This window comes from Pongo abelii, chromosome 19 (assembly GCF_028885655.2).
Source record: "Pongo abelii isolate AG06213 chromosome 19, NHGRI_mPonAbe1-v2.0_pri, whole genome shotgun sequence".
In the NCBI taxonomy this organism is placed as follows: Eukaryota; Metazoa; Chordata; class Mammalia; order Primates; family Hominidae; genus Pongo; species Pongo abelii.
The window spans coordinates 60,815,169-60,831,811 of NC_072004.2; the positions used below are offsets into that span (position 1 = coordinate 60,815,169).

At 34.6% G+C, this 16,643-nt stretch overlaps 1 protein-coding gene across 13 annotated transcripts in view; it reads right to left on the reverse strand.

Moving 5' to 3' along the window:
• The window catches only part of STXBP4 (syntaxin binding protein 4), a 189,982-nt gene that overhangs the window by 94,246 nt on the left and 79,093 nt on the right, over positions 1–16,643 (reverse strand). The window lies entirely within an intron of this gene.

Sequence of the window (16,643 nt, forward strand, 5' to 3'; positions counted from 1 at the left end):
GGTCAGGAGTTCGAGACCAGCCTGACCAACATGGTGAAACCCTGTCTCTACTAAAAGTACAAAAGTTAGCCGGGCATGGTGGCGGGTGGTGTGCCTGCAATCCCAGCTACTCAGGAGGCTGAGGCAGGAGAATCGCTTGAACCCGGGAGCTGGAGGTTGCAGTAGCCGAGATTGCCCCACTGCACTCCAGTCTGGGCGACAGAGCAAGACTCCATCTCAAACAAACATTAGAAAGGCAATTTGTAGACAGAGGGAAATATCCCCCAGAATTTGTAGAAATAGGGTTAATAACTACAACATAAAGAGATCTTATAATTACAGTAGTGAAAGGGGAAAAACAGTGATTAAGAATATGAGAGGAGGAAAGAGGAAAAAGCAGTGGTGGGAAGGGGACACAGACAAGATAAAGGGCATGTGGCAGGGGTAGCAGAATACCACTAGCAACCACATCAGGAAATCAGCTGCCTTCAATACTGAAGAACTGTGATGAAATTCACAATTTAATTTCAAATCCATGGTTACAGACAATCTTTGATATCTAACATGGATGACGGTTAATCAAAGTAATATTTTCAAATAGTGATTTATTTATGTGGGATTAGGCATGACTAGAGAAGTCTTGTTTTTAACCCTAAAATAGCTTGTGAATAAATCATTTAACACAATGTCATGAGTCCCATACTGAAGTAAGGGACAGAAAGTGTTTCTCACATAGTAAACTGTCAAGATAAGAGTTTTATAGTATTAACTGCCTTATCACTACTTCCTCCTTGGGTAAAATTTACTAGTTTGTCAACCAAATTAATTTATATTGCTCTAACATTAAGAAATGCAAAATGTTCAGCTTCTAAGTAGATGTTTAAAATATACCCTTAAAGATGTTCTCTTAGCAACTGAATAATGGAATTTTAGTGATGTGTATTTGTTTTTAGTAAAGCAAAGAAAATTATGGGGAGTAATGCCTACTTTTCTATATAGATATGCCTCTAACAACTCACCAGCCACAGGGCACCTATTATGAAATGCTTTCTAGAAAGTGATGATTTTGCTCTATTTTTATTTTTGCTTACTAGATTGAGAGCTCCTTGTAGAACTGTATGTTTACCATTCACAATGACTCCATATAAAGCAGGCATTTAGAAATGTTTCTTAAATTCTCTTACCAGGTCTCCCTTATAAGTTACTATAGAGCTGTGTGAAACAATTGATGCCAAAGTATGACATGTGGTCCCTAAATAGCCAGAAAATAAGTGGCTCATAGTATGGAACCTAGAACTTTAACAGCATCAGCTCTAACTAGGCCAACCTACTATAGGTAATAATCAAATGAACTGAAAGGTTCCTATGAAGAATTGCAGATTCTTCCAACATTGAAAATTCTGTGATTCTAAATTGAGTTCTGTATTGTAAATAGGATAATAAAATTTCTCTTAGAATCATTAAGATGGTAAGATCTTTTCTGCAATTAAAAAGACAAACAACTATTTGGAAATGATAATTTTGAAATAGACATCTTTGTTTGCCAATGCTTGCTTAGAAGGCTACATTCACCTCTAATGAATCACTAGGTATGGTTGGTGTCTGCGCAAACAGGAATGCCAGCTGGGCTGCCCAAAGCTATGTGCTGGTGTTCCTTCTCCAAGCTCACTGCCGTTTCTTGGTCAGAGTTTAATGGTGGAGAATACAGGAGTCACTTTCTGAATCACAAAAAAGGAATGAATGTAAAAAAAATCCAACTAAGTTTGTTTAATAAGTTTCTTCAACCAGATTGCTGTCTATCACCATAAGAGCTTTATAACTTCTCTTCTCAAAGAGATTTCAAAAAATCTTTTCAAAAAGCCTTTTCCAACTTTCAGGTACACCAATCAAAGCTCATCATCATTGGTCATTAGAGAAATGCAAATCAAAACCACAATAAGATACCATCTCACGCCAGTTAGAATGGCGATCATTAAAAAGTCAGGAAACAACAGATGCTGGAGAGGATGTGGAGAAATAGGAACATTTTTACACTGTTGGTGGGAGTGTAAATTAGTTCAACCATTGTGGAAGACAGCGTGGAGATTTCTCAAGAATCTAGAACCAGAAATATCATTTGACCCAGCAATCTCATTACTGGTTATATACCTAAAGGATTATAAATCATTCTACTATAAAGACACATGCATACATGCACACATATGTTTATTGCAGCACTATTCACAATAGCAAAGACTTAGAATCAACCCAAATGCCCATCAATGATAGATTGGATAAAGAAAATGTGGCAAATATACACCAGGGAATACTGTGCAGCCATAAAAAAGGATGAGTGCATGTCCTTTGAAGGGACATGGATGAAGCTGGAAACTACCATTCTCAGCAAACTAACACAGGAACAGAAAACCAAACACTGCATGTTCTTACTCATAAGTGGGAGTTGAACAATGAGAACACATGGACACAGAAAGGGGAAAATCACACACTGGGGCCTGTCAGGGGGTCAGGGGTGAGAGGAGGGATAGCATTAGGAGAAATACCTAATGTAGATGACGGATTGATGGGTGCAGCAAACCACCATGGCACCTGTATACCTATGTAATGAACCTGCACGTTCTGCACATGTATCCCAGAACTTAAAGTATATATTTTTTTTAAAAAAGTCTTTTAAGATAATTGTAGAGATGGAGTCATGATTGGTTGTCCAGGCTGATCTTGACCTCCTGGTCTCAAGCAATCCTCCCGCTTTGGCCTCCTTAAGTGTTGGGATTACAGGCATGTATAGGAGAGTGTACTCTTTATCCAGCCTCCCCCAGCAGTTTCATCTTGCATGACTGTAATAGACTATCACAACTAGGAAACTGACATGGATACAATCCATCAACTTTATTTAGATTTAACCAGTTTTAAATGCAGTCATCAATAAGAAGGAACAACCTACAGATACACACAAGAATCTAGACAAATCCCAAGGGAATTACTGCTGAGTAAAAAGAACCAATCCCAAAAGATGACATACTGTACGATTCCATTTATACAATATTCTTGAAATGACAACATTATGGAGATATAGAACAGATTAGTGTTTGCCAGGTGTTAGGGGAGCAGGTAGAATGTGGCTGTGGCTATAAAAGAATAGCATGAGGGATCTGAGTAAAGAGGGTTTTTGGTAGAAAATAAAAGTTGGCATTCTGAGGCCACAGTGACTATCTGAAATGGAAACAGGAACATTTTACTACAGCATGCTTTTAGAACAGAAAAGACTGACAAATATATGTATTTTTATTCTTTTTCCCTCTGAAGATGAGATAGCATCTTAAAACACCTACTAGTGCTACACTGAAAAACTAGTAAAAATTTAGATCACTAAAGAAAAATAAGAGTGAGAAATCATATCAATTCTAAAAATTAGAGGCTTTACTGCTTTTTAAATAAATACACGAAGAAATACAATCTTTAAAAGTGTGAAAATGTGAAAAGTACTTTAGGAATCACTTATTATTGTCGTTCCTTTTAAAGACATATTTAATTTGTTCTTGGTTTCCTTTGTTGCTTCATCTGAAAACTAAGATAGCTCACATGTCAGCTGCACTAGCTGTTACTTGATTCATGTTCAACCTCAATTGTCCACAGAGAATCCTGTGTTGATTTGACCTTACATTTTTGCCTCAGGACTTCATGCTCTTCTCAAGAACTGAACTCAACCTTTACACAGGTGAGGCCAACTACAACTGGGCTTATCTGAACCCAGAGAATTTGCCAAATGCTTAATATCTCATGTTTCTTTAGGGCAAAGACTGGTTTAGACAAGCTAAATACTTTGGCTTTGGACTGTTCACCAATTTATTGCTGCCTTAGGTCATAAGACTATGCTGAAAGAAACTTTAAAAACAACTTAAGTGTGAGAGTAGGCTTTAGAAAGCTGTTGATCAAAGGAAGTCGCTAAAAGAGTGGCCCATGCCTGTGAAAAGTTGTTAGAACTTGAAGAAAAAATAACAACAATTTCATGGGAAATTGTGCTCATGATTTTAAACTTAAGCTCGGTTATTCTGTAAGACACAAAACTCATAAAAAATACTTGAGTTTTAGAGAACAGTACAGCCAATTCTTTTCAAAACAGTGAGTAGGTATTCTGGTAGCTATCCCTGATTGAATAAAACAATGAAGGTGATCCTTCCAGTGAAAAATGAGCCCTTCACAGCTTGTTTTAATAATTAGGTTATCTATGTGTTTAAGGAATTTACATGGGATGATCATTAATACTGTACTAACTTGGTGTCAAGATCTTCAAAAGGATATCAAAGGAAAGAAACTGCCAAATTTCACACCATTTAAGTTTCTAGTTTTTAAAAATTTTTAAGAGAAGAGTTATATGTACTCTGGGTTTATAATTTTTAAAGACTCATTTACTGTGAAAAAAGAAATCAATCTTTGGAAAAATGGAAAGGTATTTTCACTAAAGCATAGGAACTCTTTCATTAATAATAGGTCTGTATCATCAAAATCCTCTTAACAAAATAATATCATTCTACATACATAAGAGAAGCTGAATAGTATCCATGGTCAACATATTTTAAAATTGGACACTTTCAGGGTTGATTGTGGGTAGTCTACTTTTTTTTACGGTGTTTGTTTATGAAATGAATGGTGTTTCAGTATGTATGCATGTGCATTTGTATACACAGATGTATACATGTATTTTTAATTATTTTTGTTTAAACTGGAAACTATACACTAAGTACTACTCTGAATCCACACATCTTTACCCTCAATCTCATTTATCTTATTTTGTTGATTGCATCATTACAGCCTCTCAGTCACTAAATTACAAAGCCTTGACTGTTGTTTCTCTTTATTACTGCACATTCTATCACTGTTAAATCTGGTGGACTTTATCCTCATGGTATCTTCTGCATACACCTTTTCGGTATATTACTATTATGATCACCCAGTTAAATCCTCCATTGCCTATTTCCTGGACAAGGGCTTCCCAAATTTTAAGGTGCAAACAAATCACCTGAAGACTTGTTAAGTGCAGATTCTGATTCTATAGATCTGGGACAAGACCTAAGACTGCATTTCTAAGTTCCTGATTGCTGATATTTCTCCTGTTGCTGACCACTCTGAGTAGAAAGGATGTAGAGTTCTAGATCAGCATTGTCCAATCACAGTAGCCACTACTTATATGTGGCTACTGAGCACCTGAAATATAGCTAGTTGACTGAGGAACCAAATTTTTAATTTAATTATAATTAGTTTGCATTTAAGTTTAAAAACTCAAGAAACGTAAACTATTTTTTCACAAAACAAGACTTTATTGTTTTGGTAGAACTCTAACTCACTGTAATCACTGCATCATTTAAGATATTATTGTTGAACTGTAATGTCTGTGTCAGGCACATGAGTCAGTTGAGTAGTATACATAAACACGTAACTGATGTGGTCAGTGTCAAAAAATTAATTAATTATAAATCCTTTTTTACACACCAATATGTACACACAGTAGGCTTATCTGAATATTTTATGCAATCAGCATGAGTTACAATGATACCTAGGTAAATCATATTAGTAATTAAATTAAAATACTTATTTTTATTAGGCTATAATTATTTTTTGTATTTAGTAAAAATTTGTCCATAAAATAAGTATGGACAATATTAAATTTAAATTAAATGTAAAGTGAAGATATACTACTGATGCAGAATAAAATGGAGATAAATTAGCTAGTAATATTACTGGAATGATGCAATTGCAATTTGTAAAAAGTGTGTTTACTGTATAAGAAAATTTTGAAATATATATAAAGTGAATAATATTAATAGCCATTTTTGTAAATTAATGGTGAATTTGATAAGAAGTTTTGTATTAGCAGTAAAAAAAATAAATAAAATTAGTCACCAGAAGTAAATGTCCAACATTTGTAACCATAAAATGGCTAGAATTTTTGCAGAAAAAAGAAAACCATTTTTAGATTGAGATAGTAATCTCAGTTATGATAAAAATACTGGGAAACGTATTTTATAAAAAATGGAGGATATTCAATTAAGTAATAAAACAAATGCCCATCGACTATAAGAACTTTCTAAGAACATCAACGATCAATTGATTAAAATAGCTTTCAGTGGGCCATATCATGCAAGAGACACTACCAAATTCATACTTCAGGCATGTACTGCCTCAAAGGGCGTCCAAACTTATGATAAAATGTTGATTTGCAGCCTAAAAAAATCAAACTTGCAGTGTAGATTTTTTAACCCTTTTACATCTGTCAAAAAAGAGTTTCAGGTAGATAATAAAAAACAAGTTTTCATCATGATAAATGGTGCTCCAGCTATGTTGCATCAAAAATTTAAATTTATTAACCCCATCAAAAAGTGGGTGAAGGATATGAACAGATACTTCTCAAAAGAAGGCATTTCTGCGGCCAAGAAACATATGAAAAAAAGCTCATCATCACTGGTCATCAGAGAAACGCAAATCAAAATCACAATGAGATACCATCTCATGCCAGTTAGAATGGCGATCATTAAAAAGTCAGGAAACACAGATGCTGGAGAGGATGTGGAGAAATAGGAATGCTTTTACACTGTTGGTGGGAGTGTAAATTAGTTCAACCGTTATGGAAGACAGTATGGTGATTCCTCAAGGATCTAGAACCAGAAATACCATTTGACCCAGCAATCCTCTTACTGGGTATATACCCAAAGGATTATAAATCATTCTACTATAAAGACACATGCACAAGTATGTTTATTGTGGCACTGTTCACAATAGCAAAGACTTGGAACCAACCCAAATGCCCATCAGTGATAGACTGGATTAAGAAAATGCGGCATATATACACCATAGAATTCTATGCAGCCATAAAAAAGAAAAGACTTCATGTCGTTTGCAGATACATGGATGAAGCTGGAAACCATCATTCCCAGCAAACTAACACAAGAATAGAAAACCAAATACTGCATGTTCTCACTCTTAAGTGAGAGCTGAACAATGAGAACACATGTACACAGGGAGGGGAACATCACACACTGGGGCCTGTCAGGCGGTGGAGCAAGAGGAGGGAGAGCATAAAGATAATACCCAATGCATGAGAGGCTTAAAACCTAGATGTCGGGTTGATAGGTGCAGCAAACCACCGTGGGATATGTATACCTATGTAATAAACCTGCACGTTCTGCACATGTATCCCAGAACTCAAAGTAAAATTAGAAACAACAACAACAAAATTTGAATTTATTGACATTTTCAAAGAAGAGGCTGCTTTATTGTTTTATTCCACTGTATGACACATATTGAAAATATTTGTGCTCAGTTTTCTCAAGCTGATTTTATGAAAAACATCACAGATACAGTTGCTAACACTGTTTAGTATATGCACGTAAATTCTGAGTCATCAGTAGTTTATAAAACTGTTAAAAGAAAAAAGGAAGACAATACATTTTCTGATGCTATGTTATTTGCCAATACTTCTTGGCTGAGTTATGAAAGAGATTTGCAAAGATTTTCTGTACTTTTAACTCCAATTAAAGGTTTTCTTAAACAAAAGGAAATGTGCATCTAATATTCAGTAACCAGACTAAAGAAAATGGCAGTGTGATTTACATTTTCTCACTAATATCACAGTGCATGTAAATGAGTTAAACTACAAATTACAAGGAAAAGAAAAGTTTATGAAGCTAGATAAATATAAGAATTTATAGTGAAATTGAACTTTTTCATAATATAAATAAAAATAATGATTTTACCTATTTTTCTACTATAAGCTAATATGTAGATCATAATTATTGATAGTGTTACATAAATTGGCTATGAAAACTGAAAAAATTTTGAAGTATGCTTTCTTCATACTGCTAAATTTAGAGTTGCTTTTGTTATTTGTAATGCTCCTTGAATTTGATGCTAATATTTTTTGTAGAGTCAGGGGTTCTCCATGTTGCCCAGGCTGGAATGGAACTGCTGGGCTCAAGCGATCTGCCTGCCTTGGCAGATCTCCCAAAGTTTTGAGATTACAGGCATGAGCCACTGGGTTTGGCCAGTTTTTTTGTTTGTTTTTGAGACAGGTTCTTCCTCTGTTGCCCAGGTTGAAGTGCAGCGGCATGATCATGGCTCACTGCAGCCTCCATCTCCCGGGCTTGAATTTTATGCTAATAATACTGAGCTGACAAGAATTAGTGACGGTACTTATCAGATGTAGCTTTGAAAAGATCTTGCTTAAAAACAAATTCTTCTTAAAAAATAAAATAGTTCTGTTAGTGTGGATGTAAATATTAAAAGAAAAAGATTTTTGGTATTCAATTCAGTCATTAGAAACTTTTAAAATAAGTTTGGAACAATTTGAGTATGTGAATTTACTTTTTCAACTGTAAATCTTATTAAATCTAAGCACAGATCCAGTATTTCCAATGAAAATTCAGTGTAAAAATTGAGATGGCTCTAAATTTTAAAAACACTAGATTTCAAAGATACAGTATAAAAAAGGTAAAAATATCTCATAATGAATTTTAAAAATATTACTGCATGCTAAAGTAATATTTTAGATAAATCCAACTAAATAAAGTATATTAAAATTAATGTTACCTGTTTCTTTTTCCTTTTTTAAAAATGTGGCTATTAGAAAATATAGCAATATATAGTGGTTTTCATTATATTTCTAAGGGACATTGCTGTTCTAGACTATTACAACAGCCTTTTATCTGATCTTCAGGTACTTCCCAACTTGCTGTCAGTTTAACCTTAAAGTATGTCCTCCATTTATCCCTTTATCCATTCACCAAATGTTTGAGTACCTAATAATAGCTATTGTTGTAAGATAAATCAGAGAACAAATCCAAGATAGCTGTCTTCATGAAGCTTACCCTCCAGTTGGGGGACATGGATAAAGAGCAAAACATAAGTAAATTATTTAAGATGTAAGATAGTAATAGTTATACTAAAAGAAACTCCTCCACACACAGTAAGGGTTAGAGGAAAGATGGTGCAAAGAGACCAGATGAGCTGAAGAATGAGTAGAGGGGTGGAGGGGAGAAGTGTGGAAAGAGCTGAGGTATTTTAAAAGGAGTGTTAGGATGGGGAAAGGACAGCAGGTCATGTAGGCCCTCATAGGCTTTAACAGTTACTTGGAGGTTTCTACTTGCAGCATTTCTGCCCTACTTTGACTGAGATGGAAAGTCCTGGAGAGTTCTAAGTGCAGTTTTAAAACAATATTTCTGGCTGCTTTGTTCAGATTAGACAGTATGGGTGTGAGGCAGGGTAAAAGTAGGGTGATCTGGTAGGAAGCTATAATAGTAACATGGGTGGGACTTGATGGCGGCTTAGACCACTGATGGAAGTGGTGAAAAGTGGCAAAAAGTGGCAAAATTCTGTGATTTCTAAAAAGTAGGCCCAACAAGTTGGTTATGGAGTATGAAAGAAAGAGTGGGATCAGATTATACGTGGAGACAGTTGTTCATTTTTCTCTCCTTGTCAAATATTTTAAATGGCAGTCCTCTAAGATCTTAGGCTGGTATTCAACTGCTTATATGTGTAGGCCCCAACACACCCACCCAAATGTCATTTCCTAACGGCTTCATCTTTCCGTGTTTCCCTTATGTTCCTGGGCCTTTGATAGTGATGTTGACAAAAGAATACATGTCAAAACTGGTATTCAAAATGAGATTCCTGACAGGTTTAGGCCCTTAAATTCTCAAGTCCTATGAAAAAATTATAAGGTAGATATTATTAACACTTTTTCAGACATGAAGACAGAAATATATTAAATAACTTAAAGTTAGCATAGAAAAGAAGGTTTATTTTGACCACAAACACAAGCAAGTTTCCCCTTTTATGCCATGATTTTCATGCTGTTTTCTCAGCCTGAAATGCTCTGCCTTTCTGTGTCTGGGTCAGCTCATGTGCCACCTTATCTATGAAAAGTCCCCTTATGCCCTCAGTTAAAATTACATTTTCCTCCTCTTTATTAGTTAGTACAAATCATTTCTACCTCTTAATATTTTTTCTTCTATTATTTATAATATTTGTTGAGTGGTATGTGCTATACACATTATCATCTATGTATGTTATCTTAATACCTCTAACACTATTGTGAAGGATCCTATTATCAAACCCATTTTACAGATGAGGAAGCTGAGACCCATAAAGGTGAAGTAGTTTGACAAAGGTCAAAAGCTAGCAAGGGGCAGGGTCAGGGTATAAACCAAAGGTATAACTCCAAACCCCATTATCTACTGCACTTATCCTTAGGCCAGTTCACTGTTTTTTTTGTTTTTGTTTTGTTTTTGAGATAGAATATCACTCTGTTACCCAGGCTGGAGTGCAGCAGTGTAGTCTCAGCTCACTGCAGCCTCCACCTCCAAGGTTAAAGTGATTCTTGTGCCTCAGCCTTCTGAGCAGCTGGGATGACAGGCATGTGCATGTGCTACCATGCCCAGCTAATTTTTTTGTATTTTTAGTAGAGATGGGGGTTAACCATGTTGGCCAGGCTGGTTTTGAACTCCTGGCCTCAAGTGATCCACCCACCTTGGCCTTCCAAAGTGCTGGGATTACAGGCGTGAGCCACCGTGCTTGGCCAATTCACTGTGAACCATATAAGAGTCTCTCTTTTGTTTATATATTTTTTCATATATTCATTTTTTTGTCTTATTAAATTCTAATACAAATTAGCCTTAGATTACTTATTCATGCAGACATGACCTTTCTTAATAACACAAACCAATCCTTTCACAGAAATAAATACAGGAGGGCCTCATGTGGAAAAAGTAGGTACTGCTAGAAAAAGAAAAAAACCGCTATTTTTCTTTAGATTCACATCTTACATCAGCCTTTAATACAATTATTATTTTATCAATCATGGTTGATATTCTAAAGTTTATATATTCCAAGCCTTTAGGAGAAAAGAAAAATGTAAAGTTAGGAGAAAAATCCCCTAATTTATCCTATATATAAAAACTAACAAGAAAGATTTGTAAATGTCCATTTTCAGGATGCAAACACTAAAATGTAAAAAGATCTGGCCATACAAACTCATGGAGGTATAAAAGATGCAGAATGAAAAGCACTAAAAAGTCATATCAATTGAAGTACAAAAATATTGAATAAAATGAGGTCTGAAAATTGGCCCCAAAATAGAGGACTTTAAAAAAACCTGACTTTGGAAATAATTTCAAATATTCAGTTGAGCTGCAAGAATAGTATAAAGAATATCCTCATATCTTTTACCCAGATTTACCTAATTCCCCAGGTTCATGCTTTTGCCAACATGTTCATGAGTGAGAAACAATATATTCTTGTAAGCCACTGATAGTAAGTGGTTGTTGCTGAGATTTTGCATGTTCTCAATCTTGCTCACATATGTATTCATATATGTAATATTTATACATAATGCAATTACATATATGTGTATAAATAACACACACATATATATAATTATACATGCACTTTTTTAACCATCTGAGGGTAAGTTATATACATCATGGACCTTTATCCCTAAAAACTCCAATATTTCCTATGAAGAAGGATATTTTCTTATATAACCACATATTTCCTAAGAATAAGGATATTCTTTTATATAACCACAGTACAGTTAACAAATTTAGGAATTTTAACATCAATTCAATGCTTTAATCTACCATCTGTATTCCAATTTTGTCAACTGACCCAATAATGTCCTTTATAGCATTTTTCCCATTCCGGTACAGGATCCAGTCTGGAGTCAGATCCTGTATTTAGTTTTCACGTCTCTTTAGCATCTTTTAACCTGTAAACTTTTATTGCCTTTTTTTTTAAGAAAATAGCATTGACATTTCTAAAGAATACAACCCATACACACACACACACACACACACACACACACGTCATACACGTCTATTTTTTTTTTTTAAACAAAACTTTCTCTCATTTTGAGCTTGCCTGACATCTCTTCATGGTTAGATTCAGGTTACACATTCTTGCCCAGAAAACTACACAGGTGATGTTGTAGTTATTTTTTGGGCATCACATTGGAGTCACACAATGCCCATATATGTTCTTCATTGGTGATATCAACATTTAGCACCAGTCAAGGTGTTTTCTGATTTCTCCACTGTATAATTGCTATTTTACCCCCTTGCAATTAATAAGCAGTTTGTAGAGAGATACTTTAAAACCATGTAAATATTCTGCTCTTCATCAAAATTTTCCCCTAAATTTAGCATTGAATGATTTGTGCCTGATCAAGTCTTTATTAAAATAGATGTAAAATACTGATTTCCAAATCTAGCAGCTTCTCTGCAATTACCAGTCAGTATGCAACATCCTACTATGGGCAAAAGTACTCCTTTCTCCCTATTAATTAGTTAATCAATTTACGAATGATACCGTGAATTACAATTTCTTCTATAGTCTGCAATACATTACTGTACTAAATTATTTTGGTACTCAAGTTCTTCCATATTTGGCCAGTGGAAGCCCCTTCAAGCTAGTTCCCTGTGATATGCCCCTGTCATTTTGAGCACGTCCTTATTTTCTGGCATATTAAGATATTCCAGGCTTATATTTTACTTACTCTTCCTTGTTTCTGTAATTAGTCATTTCTCTGAGTAGCCTGGCTTTCTTCTAGTGGGGAGTGGTATCTGGACACTTAGATATAGTAATGTGCTCACTGTTATTAGGGTGTCTGTTTCTTAGCCCTTTAAGTTCACAGAACTAGGGAAAATATACATATACAGATGGTCCCTGACTTATGATGGTTTGACTTAATGTTTCTTTGACTTTATAATAGGCTTACTGGGGTATTAAACACATTTTCTACTTGATATTTTCAACTTGGATTGGGTGTATCAGGACATAGCCCCATTGTGTTGAGGAACATCTGTACATATACACATGCATATATATATACACCTGTGTACATACATGTTCATATGCACATACATATATAAGAAATGATGTATTCACAATGATACATCCAATTCAAGCCCATCCCACAGGGTTCTCTCCTTCTTTCTTTTTCCTTTTAAGAGACAAGGTGTCACTAAGTTGCCCAGGCTGGAATACAGTGGCTAGTCACAGGCACCGTAATAGCACACTGTGGCCTCAAGCCATCCTCCCACTTCAGCCTCCCAAGTGGCTGGAACTATAGATGCATACCATCACACCCAACTCAGGGTCCTTTCTTGACTTCATTCATTCTATTTTGTCTTTTCTTTTTCATTGAGATTCTGCTTCTCAACAATGAACACATTTGCTCAGACCTATAAAGCATCTAAAATTGTTTCAGAACTGCTTTGCCCCACCACTAAAACAATAAAACAAAACAAAAAACATACCAAAAAAAAAAAAAAAGGTTTAGGACTTGTATGAAATTCCTTCCCAACTCAATTCCATCCTGACAAAACACTGAACACAAATACTGCATTCACTGGTTGCTTGAATTGGTTCTATCTTTGTTTTTTTTCCTTACCATAATTATGGTATTCATTTGAAATACAATTAGATTCATTTTCTTCAGTACACTTGCAGTTTTAGGTTTATTTTCCCCTTTCCATCTTAATTTTTAATATATTTTTCAAATGAGTAGAATATTAACATGTACACAAAAGTAAATATTACATGAAAAGGTATTCTTAGAGAAGTGTCACTCTTTCCTGTATCTTAACATGCATGTCTACCCATGTTATAGGTAATCAATCTCATTGCTGTGTAGTTTATCCCTCCTTTGATTTCTTTTACAAAAATAAGCAGGTGTATTTTTAATTTTCCTTGTTCATAAAAGATACAGAAAGGAGTGACACCTCTCTAAGAATACCATTTCAGGCCCGGTGCAGTGGCTCACACCCGTAATCCAGCACTTTGGGAGGCCGAGGCAGGCAGATCACCTGAGGTCAGGAGTTCAAAACCAGCCTGGCCAACATGGCAAAACCTCATCTCTACTAAAAGTACAAAAATTAGCTGGGCGTCGTGGTGCGCACCTGTAATCCCAGCTACATGGGAGGCTGAGGCAGGAGAATCGCTTGAACCCGGGAGGTGGAGGTTGCAGTGAGCTGAGATCGTGCCCCTCTGCACTACAGCCTGGATGGAGCAAGACTCCATCTAAAACAAAAACAAACAAACAAAAAGAATACCATTTCATATAATTTTTACTTCTTACTTCTAGATACATGTTAATATTCTGCTTCTCTTCCAGAAGGAGCAATTTGTCTGATGATATTCATTCTCCAATTCCTTTGGTAGTTGCTTATTATTAAATGTTTAGGTTCTGGAGTTATTTTTTATTGGGGAATGTCCTCCGTCAGAGTCTTATTCCATCATTCCTTAGACGGTTTGACTTAATGATTTTAGAAGCTAGAAGTTCTATGATAGTATAGATTTAACTGGCATTTCTTTTATTATGAGAGAAAGACATTCAGTATCTTTTCATTTGTCTAATGGACATTTTTATAGGTTTTTTGATGAATTATCTGTTCAGGTCTTCTGCCTATTTTTCTATATAATTTTGGTTTCTCTTCAACTATTAAAACTTCTAACTGGTTATTATTTGTGTATATGGATGCAATTTAGTTTTGCATGTTAATTTTATATCTTGCTAGCTTATCAACTTACTGAGTTACTTTTATCACTCTCCAGGGTATTCCAGATTACTACTATATCATCTGCAAAAAAAGACAGTTTTATTTTTTTATTTTCCAAGTCATATGCCTCTAATTGTTTTTCTAGTCTGTGTCTTCTTTTTTTGTGTCATTTTTATTAAGTTTATACATCAACGCTATACTTGCTTCATGAAAAGAATTTGGAAAATTTCTTTCATTTTTTATACTCTGAAGCAATTTATATAGTTTTGAGACTGTCAAAGGTTTGGTTAAATTTCTCTGTGAAACCATCTTGCCTGGTCCTTTTATCTAGTATAGTTTTTTGATAACTTACTTTATCTCTTCTACAGAAAATGGCCTTTTAGGCTTTCTATCTTTACTCCAGTCAGTTTTGGCAAACTACATTTTTTGAAAAACTTTTTAAAAAATAGGTGAGTTGATCTTTTTCACGCTAATTAAGATAACCATTATGTTTGGTTGCAGTTCTATCAAACTGTCTTATGTTGAAATTATTGTGTATATTTACTGCATTTCTTTGTGTGTCCTTTTTACTTAAAAAATTCTTTTTGGTGTTTATGAAAGTTTGTATTTTCATTCTATAGGTTACCTTTCCCTTATTACTCTTTAAGTGCTTGCTATCTCCTCTATTTTTACCTAATTTTTATCTGATATCAGTTTTAAATGATATTTATTGACTGCTACCCTTTGCTTATATAACAAAATGATGTATTCTGTTTTCCTCTTTTTTCTTTCTTATCCTCCCATTAAAAAATTTGCATCTTTTGACTTTTGTTAACACATGTAATGTTCACATGTTATTTTTTCATCCATGCACTGACTCATTTTAGTCTCACCTGTACAATAAAATATATGAAGTTCTCACCATTTGGGAACATTTTCCAAAGTTATTTTAGGCATTTTTTAGTTGGATAAAACTCATCCTATCTGAAGTTCTTCAGGAATACCACGTGTGAAATATTCCCTTAGTACTGGTATATCACAAACTGTTTTCTATGGCCTTGATATTTTAAAGTCAGGTTGGCTATATGAAATATTTTTGTATACTTTCTTTCCTTTAGTGTCTTGAAAATGTTGTTCCACTATTGCCTTACTTTGCATGTTGTTTTGAGAAACCTAATGCTGGTCTAATTCTATTGCCTTCATAAGTTGCTTGATCTTTTTACTTGGAGGCACTGTGCATTTATTTTCCTCTAAAATCTAATAATTTTACTAGAATATATTGTAGAGTAATTTTTCCAGGTCAGATTTCCCCAGTACCTATATTAGATTCAAGTCTTCTTTTAATTCTAGAAAGTTTTCTTGGATTATAGTTCTAAGTATTAGGCTGTTCAGTTATTTTGATTGATTTCTTTAAGAAACTCTTTTACTTCTTGATTATATTTTCACTTTCCTAGTTGCTTTTCTTGTTTTCTTCATTGCCTTTTCACTTGATTATATTCTTCCTGGAGCAACTTGTAATTTGGTTTTCATTTCTGATAGGATTTTGTCTCTTCCTTCTTTCCTAAGTTTTATCAACTCTCATTTCACTTTTTCCTGATTTTTTTGGGGGGGGATCAATATCTATTATTACTATTTTTTAATTTCTCATTTGAGATGTGTTTTTCTTAGCCCAAATGCTTATTTGAGGAAATTCCCTTGAGTATGGATTGCGATGTTATATTTTTCTTAAGTTTTGTGGTTAAATTGTTTTGGAAAGTTTTCATCAGGAGGAAAGCTTTCATTGATATCATCTGATTTTTTCAGTTGTTTTATAATGATGGAGATAGAATTTTTGTTCTATTCTTTTTTATTTCACAGAAAAAGTTCTTAGTTTAAGAGCACTCCCTTCTGTGCGGTTTCTTTTATGGATCTTGTTTTGATGGTCATAGGGTAGGGTGGGTGGATTAGTAAGTTGTGCTCTGCTTTCATTTCTGTAAGCTCCTTAATTTTCCCTTCTTATTTCCTTCTTTCCCATCATTGCCTAGTCTCCAAGGAATTCTATCCATTCTCTATTTATCTGGTTCTTCCTCAGAAACAATGATTCTTCAAGGCTGCCATTTTTGACTGCATTCATACCTTGAAGTCTCTTTTTTGTAGCTA